Source organism: Saccopteryx leptura, chromosome 2 (assembly GCF_036850995.1).
Source record: "Saccopteryx leptura isolate mSacLep1 chromosome 2, mSacLep1_pri_phased_curated, whole genome shotgun sequence".
NCBI classification, from domain to species: domain Eukaryota; kingdom Metazoa; phylum Chordata; class Mammalia; order Chiroptera; family Emballonuridae; genus Saccopteryx; species Saccopteryx leptura.
In genome coordinates, this window is record NC_089504.1 from 264,713,871 (window position 1) to 264,732,118 (window position 18,248).

An 18,248-nucleotide genomic window follows, 5' to 3' on the forward strand; every position below is an offset into this window, starting at 1 on the left:
AACAGAGAGCTTCAAGTCCTGGCCAGAACAGAGCTAACCGTCCCTCCATTTCTGCCAGTTTTACATTACCTTCTGTAACTTTCCTCATGTTTTATAACTCCGTGTTTCTCCAAGGTTTTCATTTATTTTTATGTCCTGGGATGAATGCCACCTTTTCTGAGATGGCTCTCCAACTACCTTACCTAAAATAGCAATGCCATCCCTACCTTCCATTAAATTCCAGCCCCTTATCCTATGTTTTCTCCATAGACTGTACTGTTACCTCAACACTATTGTTTATTGTATATACTATTTTATTTGCTTATTCCTGGTCTCTCCCACTTAAAGGCTCTACAAAGGCAGGAAATTGGTGTCATTTGCTGCTGCATCTCCAGGGCCTAGAAGAATGCTCAACACCCAGTAAACATGTAAGGGAATAAATGAACACACGGTCCAATAGAATTCCCCTGGGTGCTTTGAAAATGCAGGTGCATAGACTCAACTCCACCTAGTAAATCAGAAACTCTGGAAGTAAGAGTCTAGGAATTAGTATTTTATAAAGCTCTCCAAGTTAGTTCTTGTAAGCACTATTTCCTAACAAGATGAATGTCTCTGCCTCTGACCCACCAACCTCCACATCCTCCCTAACCCACCCTTCCCCCTTACTTTGCAGATCTGGCCTAACCACGCCCTGAGAGTGTGTTGCACTCCCCTGTCATCTTGTCCCGGGTATTTTAATGCTTTCACATCACTTAGATGTGTACCCTTCTTTATATTTGCCAATGTCACTACCATTACACCATTATCATTTTTTTTTTGGTCAATTACCTATGGATGTCTCTAATTAATAACTCTACCTTCAGTCTTAACCTAATGCAGTCAATCTTTCCATCCTTTTTGCAGACTGAACTTTTAAAAATGCAAACAACTCATCACTCCCCTGTTAGAAACCTTTCTTCCATTCCTGACTGCGTTTGAAATTAGGCTCAAATTTGTTCTTGTGCTCTGGCTACCACATGCCTCCTCCAGTGTCGACCTTCCCCAGTAAACCCCATCCTCTCTGCTCCAGTCAGATCAGACAATTTGCATAACAATTTGCCATCTTCCCACACAATTCTGTGTGTTTGTAACTGCTACTCCATCCGTCAAAAGGCATATCTCCCTGCTTGTTCTCTAGCCAGCCCCACTTAGTCACATCCTCCCAGTCACATGTGGGTCCTTTCTCAGAACCAAGTGCACTTCTAGGTCACAGCCAAATTGAAGTGGTTTCCTCCACTGAACCGTAGGTCTCTTCAGTGTAGGACTGTGCCTTTGAGCTCAGCATCCTCACAACCTACGAGATGTGCCCATTGTCTCTCCCAAGTGCTAAAGCCCACTGGCCCAGCTCGGGAGAGCCAATGGGCATATCTCGTCCCAATTCCACATTAACATCAGTAGCTTGTAATCAGCCATGGTGAGAGTATTTACACCACAGAGATTGGCAAATGCTATACATCCTATTTTCTGGACAGCTGGTTATTAAACACTGTCCAGCGTACCATACCTACAAGGAAGCACGTCTAACACCCATGCGCACTCAAGTCAGTGTTTGCTGGGTGAGTAAATAAACGCAGAGTGAATAAAAATTTTAGCAGTCAAAATTGTCTCCTTGAAATTTTCAACTTCATGTTGTGTTTTGTATGACATAACACCCAACTATTCTCTTTCATAAAATCATATTTAAATGCAATAAATAGCTGTCACGTTTTCCCCTGGTCTCCTATTTTTCATACTAAAATTCCTTTGTTCCTTAGCTGTTTCTCAGGATGCTCATCACACCCGCAATGCCTCTGGACAATACCGTGGGGAGTCAGGGCTCCTTTCTTCTAAACTGTTACTCCCAGATAGGACTCAGTGCTCTAGGAATGGGCTGACCGGTGCTGGTTACAACGGAACCATGAATTCCAGTAACTGGCGTGTGGTATTCCTGTCCCTGAAGCCCAAGATGTGAGCTGTGCTCACGCCGACACGCCCATATGTGTAATTTTAGCTCATTTTTCCCAGGCTCAGTGTTCCAACCTATTGAGATGTTATTTAATCTTGATTTTGTCATCTCTCCCTTTTTTTCTGCTCTGGGATCTGGGTTATGAATTATGCATCAGAGAGTCTTGAGTGGGCATAGGAGAGAGACTCCGGGAAGGAAAGATGCTAACAGACGTTGAGGAATGCCTTCGATGCACAAAGTATTAGGCAAAATATTTGCCTATGCTCTGCCCTCTTAAGTCCTAGTGGCAACGTGCAAGGTCAGTACTGATAGTACCTTTTCAACAGAGAGAGACGTCCCGGTACCTGGAGAAGTTAAAGAACTTGTCCAAGGTCAAGCAGAGCTGGATCTGGAGCCCATGTTTGTCTGTCTGGTTCTATTTACGCCATTGCACTGATTCCCAGAAAATATTCTTCCTAACGGATGGTGGCATTTGTGAAATGCTTTCATAGCTATTTCTTCTTGGGATTCTTACAACTTTTGAGGTAGTTTCTATGCCTCACTCTCTTTGAGAGACTTATTTCTTGGGCCAAATTGAGATAGTCTCATCCAAGTGACCAAGAATGGCAGAGTGTCACATAGCCAGGCCATCCCCATCCCCTGGCCCCGAGAGTGGTAGTAAACCCAGCTCTCTGCAGCATGTGTTGGGTGCTTCCATTGCCAAGCTCTCTGTGAACCTTGCTATTCACATGTACTTGAGTACCATTCATAACCAGCCTGTTACTATTTTCCCTATTTTCTAAGTGTTAACTAAAGCCTTGAGAGATAAGTCACCTGTGCAGGGTCCCAGCTAAGAAGCAGCACTGGGACTTGAGACCAGAGTGCCTGTCTGTGACAGCCATGGTCTCATTCATAACACTTGAGGGCCTTCTTCCCACCCCCCAAGGAGCATCAAAGCTCAGACTGTCACATAAGCCACTTGGAAAATTCCTGACCTCATCTGACTTTTCCTCTAAGATTCTCTGGGTTTTCTAAGGGCAACGCACGTATATGCAATTCAGTAACATCCAGATCCATGCCCAAATTTCACTTATTGTTTAAATCTCAGATAAGAAGAAAAACAAGCAAAGGAAGAGAAGGAAGGGAGGGAGGGTTTATTCCTGTCCGTTCCAGAGCTACAATTTTTCCCTCCCAATGAGAGCCTAGCCCCTTCTAGTACATGTGTTATCTGATGGTGTCAAAACGCTCAGCTGTCCAGGCTCACGAGTGTCGGCATTTCACACACCAGTGACCCCAGCGGGCCCGTAGGTCCCTGACAGGTTCATTTCCCCGGACGGATGTATAATCCCTACCCTCTACTAGGGAAATGGTATGTTTTTCCCCCTTCACTTGTTCTTTCTTACAATCTCTCTTCTGGACAGGCCCTGCCTAAACACTGTCACCACAGTAAGTGGTGAGCTGTCGTGTGGAATAAAGTGTCAGACTGCAGGGGGCTTGAGCTGCTAACAGGAGCCTGAGATCTTAAACAACCCTTTCAAAGCCAGAAGATCTACACAGAGAGAAATACCGCTGAAGGCAGGCGTGTGGCCCAGACCAGCTTCTCTGAGCTCCAACTCATCCCGCCCGACCTCATCAACAGACTTGATGCACATAATTAGTCCCCAGGTGTGGTATTGGTGCCTCTGACCTCAGATTCTGCCAAAGAGCCTGGCACTGCCTGCTCACCCTGCCTGCTCCCAGGGCCCTGCCAGCTCCACTTGCTTCCAGAGACCTGCCTGCCTACCTCAGTGGACGTTCAGGGGTCAGGCTGCTATCCCAGACCAACTTTCCATAATCTCAATTCTCCCACAGAAAGATCGCAGATCCAGCAGGTTAGTGCCACTGCTCGGTGGCTTCCTGGTCCCCAGTGTGAGCTGTGCTTCTTGATTTTCTGCCGAGTAGAAAGAGGCAGACTGGCTGACCGACTCAGCTCAAGGAGGCTGTCCAGCACCCTCACTGTGGGCTGGAGTCCCAGCAGGGACACCCAACCAGACCTCTGTTGATGTCACTTACAGGGGAGGCGTTTCAACCCACCCAGCCCCGCTTTGGGTGTGTCTGTTTTCATTAGAACAAGCTGGGTAAGTGTGTTCTGGGGCCAAGGAACATTCAAGGAGGTTTGAGAACATGTATAATGTTCACTCGTGATCACACCCTGTCCTCCATACATGAGACAGTGATCATAAACACCCATCCTTCCAGACCCGTGACACCCTGCCTTGTTGGTGAAAACAATCCAATTTATCCCCTATCCCAAGGCCACCCTTAGTTCCAAACCCTGCTTCCCTGGCCTTGAGGGTGATAACCAAACCCCATGCATGGCCCTGTCCTTAGGAAAGGCTAAGTCTGCAATTCCACTGTTCACCATCCCCAGGGATGATGAAATAAGATTTAGGAAAATACCTTCTTATAGCAGATTTCTGCTTCTAGGACAACTGGTCATTCCTCTCTCCGGGGCTGAGTCACTTACAAAAAACACCATCCAATTTCAACTCAATTTAACATGCATGCATCAAACATCCAGGTACTGGCTCTGTGCTAGATCTTGAGGATGTAAAACTAGATAACAGGACTTCTTCACTCGAGCAGTTTACAGAACAGTAAGAGGATCTAAACTTGTTATGTAATCATGTTATAGCTGCAAGAAGAGAAGTGTGTACAAGGCGCAGGCACAGAAGCGCGGTCCCGGAGGAAGGCGCGGTCCCGGAGGAAGCGTGGTCCCGGAGGAAGCCACGGGCTCTGCAGGTGTGGGGCCAGTCAGGGAGGTTCTTTCCAGAGGCCACACGGCACAGGACTGGACGAAAGCACGCGTGCTTCCTGTTACAACTGGTGGACTGTACACACAATTCCTCTCCTAACTCCTGAAGCCCTACTAAAAATGGCAATACAAGACTTTCTAAAAACAAACAAATCTTTAGGGACAAAAAGAACTGGAAAGAACACATTATTTTGGAGTGGAACATCAAACACATTATTTTGGAGTGGAAAAGCAGAGGGGCATTTGATAAGAGACTTGACAGAGCCAGGAAGGCTGAAATGTAGGCTGCTAGTGGAAGTCACTGCACTGCAGAACCCCAGGAAGTGACAAGATTCCTCCAACAGTGAAGGGGAAGCTGACAGCAGCAGGAAGGGCTGAGGGTTGGTCTGAGAAGCACTGGCCCTCTTATGCTTGGTCCCTCTACAACCCTCCAGGTGCAGAGAGCCGCCCCACTCCGCTGTGGCAGGAGACTGGGAGGGTGGGTGAGGGGGAGGCTGGGCTGGGGACACGATGCAGTTGCCTGAAAACAGGAGGAGTCAGTGCAAGTCTGCATGCATCCCCAGGAGAGCCCTCTCCACTCTGCAGCCAGGCAACAGCACTGGGCTCGTCCCTCCAGGGAGAGCGTGAAAGCCCTTTCTCTGGAGCCGCAGTGGAAGAGCCTGGCCAGGTCAGCCAACGGCAAAGCTATTTTGAGTCAATGGATCCCCTCACAGCAAACATGGAGCTTTACAGGACAACCCCCCCCCCCTTAAACTTGAGAGAAAAGCCCAGAACTTCCAGATGTTTGAGATAAGCCTTATATATCAAAGGCAAAAACAAAGAACAAAAAGGAAAAGAGGAATTTAAAAGAAAACTAAAAATATTAAAGGGAAAGAATACCTATAAAATTATATACTTTTTCAATAGTCTTAGAAGAAGAAGAATTTTATTGGTGAAACAGAAGCAGGATGTTCTCTACAAAGAAGGGCAGGCAGGCACTCATAAAACCAAAAAATTCTTGGAATAAAGCATGAAGAATCAAATAAGTACAACATAAGGTGAAGAAATCTCTCAGAGAAAAGAACAAAAGTACTAAGAGGCTAGAGAGAGAGAGAGAGAGAGAATGAAAATTAAAAAAAACAGCCCAGGAATACTAAGAAATTTCAAAAAGATAGAATCACACAAACAGAAGTTATCAAATAACTAATTCAAGAAAACTGCCCAGACCTCAAAGGCATTAACCTCTGGATAGTCAAAGTGCATCCAGTGGCCAGCACAGTGAAGAACGTACTCACACCAAAGCACATCACTGAAAATTTCAGAACACCAGGGACAGAAGACCCTAAATGTTTCCAGCAGGCGTATATGCAAGATCAAGAACCAGAATGACATCAGATGTCCTTAGTTTCCTTCTCTGCCCTTACTGCTAATCCACTGGCAACAACATTGGAGCTAGAAAACATGGAGCGATGCCTTCAAAATTCTAAAGGAAAATGATTTCCAACCCGGAATTCTATACATGGCCAAACTATTAATCAAAGGTAAGAGTAGAACACACACATTTCCACATATGCATATTTTCAACAACAAAAAAGATTCACCTCTCATACATACTTTTTTAGGAAGCTACTTCAGGACGTGGCCCCGGAAAGGGAAGGAGTCAAGACAGGAAGACCTGGCATGCAGGAAACACAGGATCCCGCACAGAAAAGAAGGCAAGAACTCCAGGATGATGATGAGGAAGAGGTATTAAGAAGATGGCTGCAGGCCCTGGCCGGTTGGCTCAGTGGTAGAGCGTCGGCCTGGCGTGCAGAAGTCCCAGGTTCGATTCCCGGCCAGGGCACACAGGAGAGGCGCCCATCTGCTTCTCCACCCCTCCCCCTCTCCTTCCTCTCTGTCTCTCTCTTCCCCTCCCACAGCCAAGGCTCCATTGGAGCAAAGATGGCCCGGGCGCTGGGGATGGCTCCTTGGCCTCTGCCCCAGCTGCCCCAGGCGCTAGAGTGGCTCTGGTCGCGGCAGAGCGACGCCCCGGAGGGGCAGAGCATCGCCCCCTGGTGGGCAGAGCGTCACCCCTGGTGGGCGTGCCGGGTGGATCCCGGTTGGGCACATGCGGGAGTCTGTCTGACTATCTCTCCCCGTTTCTAGCTTCGGAAAAAATAAATAAATAAAAAAATTAAAAAAAAAAAAAGAAGACGGCTGCTTGGTGGTCCGAAAGTGCAGGTAGATGGGGAGGAAATACATCCAAGAAGATAAACTTGATAAAACACCTGATGTGTGTGAACATATGGGGAGGAAACTTGCCTTTGTGGAAGAACGGCTGGTAGGAATTAGCGGTAGGTGAACAGACAGCTATGCAAATGAAGAAGCAAGACAATTATTAACTCCGGGGAAAAGTAAAAGTTGTACCAGAAGGGAAACGTGACCATGCTTCCCTACACGAGCGAGCTGTGAATACAGTCATAATTATGTAAACACAGAATACTGATCTAACTAAAAATGATCGTACAAGTCTATTGGGAGGCTGAGGAGAGGAAAACTGTGGAGGTGGGTGAGGGAGGTGCTAACGAGAGCTAAATCTTATCTTGCAGAGTGAGAATTCAACAGGTGATCCCTCAGACGGAAAGTCAAAGATTGGTGGTAGAAACGTGTAATTTTGCAACGCGGAAGCAAATGTCCAAAGAGCGAAGCAAGCGGTTGCCTCTGGGAAGTGGGAATGAGTGAGTGAGAAGGGGAAGGTCAGGGCACTGCCTTTTTCCATAATAAGGTTTATAACTATTTGGCTTTGTAGGGATATGTATCACTTAGATAAAATTTGTTTTACAAAGAATAAAATGCCCTTAGGTGGAGAGAAGGGAGAAACTGTCTTGAAGGTAGAGAAAACAGTATGTATGAATATACAGATGTGTGGAACAGTGTGGCCCCGTGAGAATCGCCCTGGAGTGCAAGAGGCTCGGGAGCCGTGGGAGAGGAAAGTGGAATCCAGGTCACGAAGGGCCACAAACATAGACACATCTCTTTCCATGGTGCTAGAAGACTCCCCATTGTCAGACTCTGCTCAGGTCCTCTATAAATGTCCTCCGTGTCAGGAAGAAGTCAGAAGTTAGCCTGCTGACCCGTGGATAATGGTACAGCCGCTGGGGCCCTTACAATGGACAAAGGATCGTCTGACTTGCAGGAGAGAGAAAGAGTTCGGTGCTACAGGATAATGGCTCACTGATTAGGTTATAGAGTCTAGCATGAACTTCCAAATGGGTGGTTTTCAAATGGAAAAGGATACTAAGAAATCAACATGAGTGCATGAAGTCATACCACAATAAGCTCTCATTGGTATCCAGCATGGTTACGAGTTTAAGAAACCAAGAAAAAGCTATGCACACGAGGTCTCTTAACATCCGTCTTCCTGCTGTCCCTGTGGACAAGATGAAGATGTGTAGGCTAGGTGACAGTACACTGGGGTCACTATAGAACTGACTGGTTGACCACAAGCAATGGAGTATGTCATTTGCTCAGGGACTCAGAATAAGTGAGGCCAGTCTACAAAGATACCGAGACCTGTGTGAAAACTGCAAAGAGTTACCTTTGTCCTACGTGATTTCTGTCCCAAGTCAATACTTTTACTTGGATGGTGGCGTTTTTATCAAGTTGTTGCATGTCAAAACCCAAGAAAGTTAACAGCTGGGATGGAGAGGGCAGTCTCCAGTGATCTTGACATGTTTGATAAATGGACTGAGCCCGGCAGTCTAAGCATAATAGGAGCCAGGTCAATTCCTCCACATGGAATACATGGTCCCATCATCACGTATCCGTGTTACTGGTCCAGCTTTACCTGTGGCCACCGTTTCTTAGACTCGGGACACAGATAACTACTTGCAGTTTGGACACAGGTCTCCTTCGTGTCTTTGCAGAATGGCCTCACCACTTCTGTTCGAAATGTCTTCCCACTTTGCCCGCCTCTGTCTATGCTCATTCAACACAAACCCCATTGTCAGACTCTGCTCAAGTCCTCTATAAATGTCTTTCTCATTACAACTTCTCTTTCTACCCAATCCCACCAGAATTTGACACCCCCTCCGCTGGGCGCCCCGTCCCCAGCTGATGTCTGTCAGAGTAGCTGTAGTACCTTAGGGCCATGTGCGCCTGTGTGAGTAAGGAAGTGCGATAAGGTAAGCAGAGGCTGAGATGTTGATCAAATCCTGTAACCTCCGTGTGCCTCCCTTTCCGCTATAGAGAGCGGGTGGTAATCATTCCTTATAGGGTAGTTAAGAGGATTAAATGAGTTAATATTAATGATGAGAACATAGTATTAGCTGTTCCTTTTATACTCTTTTAATCGTCATTGACCACCTTGTAATTTGCATCTGTGTTGCAGCACTTAACACGGTGCTTGGCACCCAGCAGAGCACCCATGGGAAGCCCCTCAGTGCCTCTTCACTCCCCCCCAGGAAAAAAAAACTTAATTCCTCCACCTGCCTACTTACGATCTCACCAGCCTCTACTTTCCCCTAGACACCCCTCAGACCCTACACACACTGGTCTTGCCAAATGAACTTTCAGTGGCCAAGTATCTCAGGCACCAACCTCCTCCAGGCCTTTGCGTTGGGACATCCAGTTCCCTCTGAAGAGTGCTATTCTGGCCAGAGCTGCAGCCATAGCCAGGTGGCGAGCCAGAGGTGAGTGAGAGAGCCCAGAGGGGTAGAGTCAGGCTCACCCTTTGTGTGGTTACACAACTATGAACCAGGACATAGGTCAGCGCTAAACCGCCACCAGGCACTTCCTTCATTTGAATGGCTTCCCACCTAGCCTATCGGCACATCACGGGGAGGGGGGGGGGGGGGGGCTCGTCCCCAGGAGCCAGGGGTCCTTTGGGACTTATCTCCATTCCTCAGTGCAGACGTGTCCAGCTGGTTCAGTTAACTTAGGCTACTGAATCAGCACTGACTAGAGTTGGGGATACTGGCTGAGAACATTCTGGTTTCTCTTACATTCTAAGTGAACTCTCCTAGGTCAGAGACTGTCGTTTCCACTTTATGAAACCCAGAGACTCCTGATCCAGAGTCATGAACTTGGGAAATGCTCCACAAACCTCCCTACTGATTTTGACAAGCTGCAAGCCCCAATTTGGGGCGAAGTGAAAAGTGAGTGTTCTTTGCACTGAAAAGAAATGTTTGCATTGCCCCTTGTTACAACTTTTAAACATTTTTAATTTAAATTAAAACAAAGAAAGTACTGCATAAGTCCTTTAGCTTTCCAGGGAATTTGGGCTTCCAAGTACTCGGGGCCATTTCCTGATAGTGACTCAGGTGGCCCGTGAGTAGAATAGTAGTGCCATCTAGTGGCCATCTTGCTTAATGCAGCAGCACCTCCATATTTCTGCACCTGTATCCTGATGAACATCAAGTCTTGGAAGTCCTATAGTACAGAAACCGGTTTTCCTGAAATAATTTGGATATGCTGCCTTTTTTTCTTAGTTTAACATCTGTTAACATTTTAAAGGATTAATGTTCCTTGGAATTTCTTGAAAAATATTCTCAAAGTGTGGCCCAGGTACCCACTCTGAAAATTCCCAATTGATTTTTAGTGGTTCTGCTAGGTCAAAATTATTTTTCTAATACTAAGATATAACTAGCCTTTTAAGTCTCATTTTTTCATGAGTATACACTGCAGTTTTTCAGGGGCTACCTGACCATGACAAACAGGCAGGTATGAGAATCAAGTTGTCCATCAAGCTAGATATTAAAGAAATTTCCAAAGTTACAAAAACAATTCTTTATTTTATGGTTTTGAAAAATAATTTTTATAAATTGTTATTTATATTAACATAATTATATTATTATTTTAAATATATTTCTAAATTTAATTTTAAATATGGTGAGTATTGAGAGATATTACCCAGTTCTATGAACAAAAGCTTTCTGGGGACCTGGGTAATTTTAAGAGTGTAAAGGGCACTGAGACTAAAAAAAAGTTTGAGAACGACTGCTTTGGAAGGTTAATTGAAATGTTAAGCAGTGTCATTATCATTATGTCTGTCCTGAACGGTACGCAGGGGAGAGCCGTGACTCACTGACATAGAACACTGGGGATGTTGAGTGTCGCTTTTCCTGGGAGGAGCTACTTAGCTGTCATTAGGTTTTCAAAGCTATGTGACACTGTCCAACCCCACTAAGGTAGAAACCACTTAACAGTGGACATAGCCGAGAAGCCAGAAGCTTGGAGCTCTGGTCCTACTTTGTCTGTGCTTTAGAGAAGGAAGAGGTGGGTAGAAGATCTACCTGTGTTTGTCTTCATTCAGAACTCCTGTGGGAACTATGGGGAAATCAGATAAATCTCATTTTCATTACTTTACGGTTAAAGAAGCAATCTTTTATGGCCTTTTAAAGTGTGATTTATACTATGCCGTGTCCATAAAAGGATGTAATCAACTAATATGAGAACTGTGATCTACCCCCTGGGGTTACCATTAGGAGACTAGCCTGGAATTAAAGTGCTTTTCTGAGTATTTGTCTATGCTATTGACCTTTCAAAATGAGAACACTGTATTTATTTATCAATCACACTGGTTTTTATTTTTCTGTTTTCTAGTTCATTAACTTCTGCTTCCCTTGTCCTTAATTTTTTATTATTATTTTTTATAATAAGTCATTTAACACTATGAGTTTTCCCTTCAAGTACAGCTTTGGCTACTGCACATGTTTTTATACACAGTGTTTTAATTTTAGAGAGAGTCTAAATAATCTATCATTTTAATTTTTTTATTATCTAAAAATTATTTGAAAGGTTGTTTTTTGTTTTTTTTTCTTTACAGGGACAGAGAGAGAGAGAGTCAGAGAGAGGGATAGAGAGGGACAGACAGACAGGAACAAAGAGAGATGAGAAGCATCAATCATCAGTTTTTTGTTGCGGCACCTTAGTTGTTCACTGATTGCTTTCTCATATGTGCCTTGACCGTCGGCCTTCAGCAGACCGAGAAACCCCTTGCTCGAGCCAGCGACCTTGGGTCCAAGCTGGTGAGCATTTTTTATTTTGCTCAAGCCAGATGGGCCCGCGCTCAAATTGACAACCTCGGGGTCTCGAACCTGGGTCCTCGGCATCCCAGTCCAACGCTCTATCCACTGCGCCACCGCCTGGTCAGGCAGTTTTTTTAAATTTTTTAATTATTTAAAGGTTTTCTTGTTTTAAAAAATACTTCCATTTCTAGTTTCATTGCATTTTTATAACAGCTTTACTGAGATATCCTTTACATACCATAAAATTCACCCTTTTACAGTGTACAATGGTGTTTAGTATATTCAGAGTTGGATGATATCACAGTTTTAGAACATTTTTATCAGCCTGTAAAGAATCACTGTGTCCATTAGCCACCATTCCTCGACACCCTCTTCCCTACCTGCCCAGCCTGAGCAACCTCTAATCTACTTTCTATCTCTATAGCTTCTCTTATTGAGGTCATTTCATATAAATAGAATCATAATCTGTGGTCTTTTGTATAGGATTTCTTTCACTTAACATTCTCAAGGTTTACCCATGATGTAGTCTAGATCAAGTTCTTTTTTATGGCTGAATAATATTCCACTGTATAGGCAGACCACATTTTATCTACTCATTAGTTGATGGACATTTAGGTTGTTTCCACCTTTTGGTTATTACTAATAATGCAACTATGAACCTCTGTATGCACGTTTCTGTGTGTATATGTTTTTTATTCCTATTGGTACATACCTAGGAGTAGAATTGCTGGGATACATTGTATCTTTATGTTTAACATTTTAAGGAACTGCCAAACTGTGTTGTAAAGTAGCTGTATCATTTTACAGTCCCAACAAGAATTTCTCCCTGTCCTTGCAAACACAGTCTTTTTTTAAAAAAAATTTAGTCATACTAGTGGCCGTGAGGGGTATCTCATTGTAGGGTTTGTTTTTTTTTTTTGTATTTTTCTGAAGTTGGAAACGGGGAGGCAGTCAGACAGACTCCCGCATGCGCCCAACCGGGATGCACCCAGGATGCCCACAAGGGGGCGATGCTCTGCCCATCTGGGGCGTCGCTCTGTTGCAACCAGAGCCATTCTAGTGCCTGAGGCAGAGGCCCAGAGCCATCCTCAGCACCTGGGCCAACTTTGCTCCAATGAAGCCTTGGCTGCGGGAGGGGAAGAGAGAGAGAGAGAGAGAGAAAGGAGAGAGGGAGGGGTGGAGAAGCAGATGGGCGCTTCTCCTGTGTGCCCTGGCTGGGAATCGAACCCGGACTCCTACATGCCAGGCCAACGCTCTACCACTGAGCCAACTGGCCAGGGCCTCATTGTGGTTTTTATTAGCATTTTCCTCGTGACGAATAATGCCGAGTCTACTGCATTTTGGTCAGAGAGTGTGACCCAATTTTAGAATCTGATTTTTCCTTGCAGCTTACTATGTGATCAATAAAATAACTTATCAATTACAGGAGGGAAAAACCTATGTTTTTTGTTTTGTTTTTTTTATAGAACATGGTTCTCTCTGATACATAACGTGTGTGTGTGTGTGTGTATTTGTATCCTTGATTATTTAGCTGTTCAGCTTGTTAAAAACTCAAAATATGTTAAAATCTGTTATGTTTGTTTCTTCTCGTATTTCTAACACATTTTTCTTAAATACTTTGAGGTGTAGTGTTATTTGGCACTTAAAGATTTACTGTAGTTTTAGCTTTGAGAATTACATTCTTGTTAATAAAATGGTTCTCTTTGTGTAAAAATGTAAGTTTTGCCTTATAATTGATATTTTTCACCATAAATATACTACCAACATTGATATTTTTTTAGTTGTATTTGCATAAATAGTTTTGTCATGTTTGCTTATAAATTTTATTGCCACTTTAAATGTCTCTGATAAATAGAATATAATTAGGCTTTCTTTTTTTCTTTTTTACTCAATGTAAACTTTTTTGTCTTTTAATGGAGGAATTAGTCTCATTTACATTTATCTCAAAATTTCAAATTTGGTCTCAGTTCTTTTGTGATGCTCTATATTTTTAAAAACTTTTCTTGTTATTTGTTTTCAGCCCTTTGATAAACCATATTTTCTCTATATTCATGATTTATAGTTTTTGAATCACATAAGCAGTTCCTAATTATATGTCTAAGTAGTTCATAATTATATCATTGTTTCCTACAAGTATCTCAAAAGCATTCTGTTAACTTCTATTTCATTAAAATAAAAAAACTCAAAGAGTTTTTTAATTCCCCTCATTTGACACCATTTCTCTCCACTCTACCCTTCCATTACCATCAACATTTTGGTCTTTGTTACAATAGTCTAGACATTTTTTATCTATAGTGCCATTTATTATGCTAGTTTATATTTTTAATGCTTTTAAATAATTGTTTTAAATTTTTATAAAATGTTATGATCAGACATAGAGAAAGTTTTTAGACAGTTATATTTTAAGTGGAATAAACAGTCATTGCTATCCCATTCATGTCCTGATTCCTAATCTTGACCTTTAATTTTGTTTCCATGGTTATTTAGAGCAAAACTTTCAGTAGTTATTAAAAGAAATATACGTATGTAGGACCTTTTCTGAATCTCTGAATATCTGAGCATATCTTTGCGTTGCTGATCTACAAGGAGAAAGCTTAGCTGTGCACAAAATTCTTAGGTTACAAAACTTTCTAGATTGTGTTCCGTTGTCTGGGATTTACGATTACAAAGAAAAAGTATAATGTTTAATTTGTTTTATTAGGCAAAGTAAAATTAAAGCACATAAATACTACCCAGCAATAAACACATAAATACTATCCAGCAATAAACATACCTAATGCTTTGTTATTAATAAGTTCAGGTTACCTTATGCCTATGTTATTGTATTCCATTTCTAAGATGACATTAATCTTTATACCATTAATTTAATAACAGCTTTTTGGAGAAAAAAGGCATTAAAGGATATAAAGAGTTATTTGTTTTTATTTGTTTGTTTATACTAGCAGACAATAAAACATATCTGTCCATACAATTTTTTTTTTTCTTTTTTTCATTTTTTTTTTTTTTCTGAAGCTGGAAACAGGGAGAGACAGTCAGACTGACTCCCGCATGCGCTCGACCGGGATCCACCCGGCACGCCCACCAGGGGCGACGCTCTGCCCATCCGGGGCGTCGCCATGTTGCGACCAGAGCCACTCTAGCGCCTGAGGCAGAGGCCACAGAGCCATCCTTGCTCCAATGGAGCCTTGGCTGCGGGAGGGGAAGAGAGAGACAGAGAGGAAAGCGCGGCGGAGGGGTGGAGAAGCAAGTGGGCGCTTCTCCTGTGTGCCCTGGCCGGGAATCGAACCCGGGTCCTCCGCACGCTAGGCCGACGCTCTACCGCTGAGCCAACCGGCCAGGGCCTCCATACAATATTTTATTATAATAGTAAAGCTGGCATTTGAATCTAAGTCTTCTCATCTAAAGTTTAAAGATTATTATAAAACATTTTGGCCATTAAAAATCATATATAATGGCCCTGGCCGGTTGGCTCAGTGGTAAAGCGTCGGCCTGGTGTGCAGAAGTCCCGGGTTCGATTCTCGGCCCGGGCACACAGGAGGAACGTCCATCTGCTTCTCCCCCCCTCCCCCCCCCTCCTTCCTCTCTGTCTCTCTCTTCCCCTCCCGCAGCCAAGGCTCCATTGGAGCAAAGATGGCTCTGTGGCCTCTGCCTCAGGCGCTAGAGTGGGTCTGGTCACAACATAGCGACGCCCCAGATGGGCAGAGCATCGCCCCCTGGTGGGCAGAGCATCGCCCCCTGGTGGGCGTGCCGGGTGGATCCCTGTCGGGCACATGCGGGAGTCTGTCTGTCTGTCTCCCGTTTCCAGATTCAGGAAAATGAAAAAAAAAAAATCATATATAAAACTATAGTAACTTTATGCTTTTTAGATCTATGTTAGAATCGATAGCATTATTTCAAAGTACATTAAGGAATGCCAGAATTTTGTCTACATTTCCTATTTGGAAATTTTTATGATTAAAAAATATATTTGAGAGGGCCTGTGTGATAGTTCTTTCCTGACATGTGAATTGGCTGTATTTAGCTCAGTTCTATTCAGCGCAGGGTGTGTAGCAGTACCTATTTGTATTGTCTTGCCCTCATAGGAGATACAGTCTTCTATTTGCAAGATATTGGCATGACGAAGCACTGAAAAAACATCTATCTTTTCAGATATCTTGTCGTTTTCTTTAGCCCTTCTAAGTTCTCAGCTAGAGTCGCCATAGCAAAAGTCATATGAACAAGAGACAATCATACAAATTTATTTACTATAGACACAAGAGTCTTCATAAGGAAACAAACATCTAAAGAAATGCTTAAACCTGAGTGTGTTTATACGAGGCTTGATCAAGACTGGGATTTTGTGGGGAAATGTGGTAGATGAAAAAAGAGGGGCAGGGGTATGAATTAAGGGTGGTAAACAGGAGCAGGCAGCAAGGCCTACCCCGTCCGCTCCACGTTCCTGTGTCTGGGAAATCTAATGCTCCTTCCTCCAGCCAGACGGAGGGCACCTCGCACGTAAGGGTCTCATAACCTGTTTCAGAGGAGGGCCAGAAGACCCTTTCTGCACCTGCCCAAATTCCTTCAGCTTGAAATACACAGTGTGGCGCAGTTGGGGGCCCTGTGTCCTGAACCCTGTTATAATAAAGAGGCATGCCAAATGAGTTACAAGTACAAGGGATTTGGCAGTGCAATACCAATGCAAATAACTCAACTGAAATGACAATTTGCTGTCAAGTTTCAGTCTACAGTGGAGTTTACACATGCAAAAGTAATGACAAACGCATCATAACTCACTGGTCTACCTGACATCTGTAGGTAGCCTCTTCATGTCAACTGCAGCATGTGTGCAATTTGGAAAGATAAAATGTCGACATTTAGCAGATACATTATACACCACCAGTTGGATATTGATGTTGTTTACTATTTTAGCTAAGTTTTTTCTTATAATGTTGCAGTTTAATACTTCCTGTCTAAATGTTTCCTTTAGATAAAAATACTATAAGGTTGCTGAGCAAAGAGTTAAAGGCATATTTAAAGCTTCCAATAGGCATTGTCAGACTGCCATCAAGATTTGTCTGAATTTATAGTCCTGACCATAAATGGGGGTACGTATTCCTCTACGGCGCTGCCCGAACTGATTTGTAGCATTTTTTTATATTGTAGATCTGACAGGTGAAAATGAAATTTTATTGTTTTTAATATGCAGGATTGATGTCTAGTAAATTTAAACTTTTTTCCTAAATTCCCTGTTTTCTACTGATTTGAAGTACTAGTTCATATGGGAGGACGATTAATTATCTGCCATCTGTGTTAAAAAAGATATATTCCCGATGTCCCATTTACCTTCTGATTGACTCATGATGCTCTGATCACACATAAGTTTTCAAGCTTTAATGTAATAAAATCTATTCCTCCTTTTACTCTTTTCCTTTGCTGAGACCCAGCCTGATCTTTCTCTACGCTGCTTCCTTTTGAGATTTTCTCTTTATTACCAACGTTTTATAAAATTATTTTGAAGTTCCCGAGTATAATTTTCTCTGTAGTTACCTTCCTTGAGTTTTATATAGTGCAGCCAGCCAGCCACGCCTCTGGTTCCCCATCAGTGGATTTAACCAACCGTGGATCAAAAGTATCTGGGCTGGAAAAAGTGACCTTATTGCTGACGTGCACCGTGTAGTTTGGCCTATGACGGCGGCATCTGTACTGAACCTGTATAGGTTTTTCTTTTTTGTAATTACTCCCTAAACAATGCAGTATAATAACTATTTACATGATCTTTACATTGTATTAAGTCAGGGGTCCCAAACTTTTTACACAGGGGGCCAGTTCACTGTCCCTCAGACCGTTGGAGGGCCGGACTATAAAAAAAAAACTATGAACAAATCCCTATGCACACTGCACATATCTTATTTTAAAGTAAAAAAACAAAATGGGAACAAATACAATATTTAAAATAAAAAAAAGTAAACTTAAATCAACAAACTGACCAGTATTTCAATGGGAACTATGCTCCTCTCACTGACCACCAATGAAAGAGGTGCCCCTTCCGGAAGTACGGCAGGGGCGGATAAATGGCCTCAGGGGGCCGCATGTGGCCCGCAGGCATTAGTTTGGGGACCCCTGTATTAAGTAACATAAGAAGCCTAGAGATGATTCGAAGTATTCAGGAGGATGTGGGAGGATGTGCATAGGTTATCTGCAACTACTAGGACACTTTATGTAAAGGACTTGAGCATCCGTGGATGTGGACACCCAGCAGGTCCTGGAACCAGTCTCCCGCAGAGACTGAGAAATGATTGTACTTCTCCAAGATGTGGCTCACAATCTTTCTTCAGTTTTAGAAAATTAGCAGAGATTATTGCTTCAAATATTGGTTCTGCCCTCCTTCTTTCTTCTTCTTGGGATTAAAGTTACAAATATACAAATATATCAGACCTTTTCACCATAACCTATGTGTCACTTAAATGTTTTTCTGAGATTTTGTACTTTTTCCTTTAAAGCGTTCTTACCTATCTTCAATTTCAGCTGCATCTAAACCTATTTATAG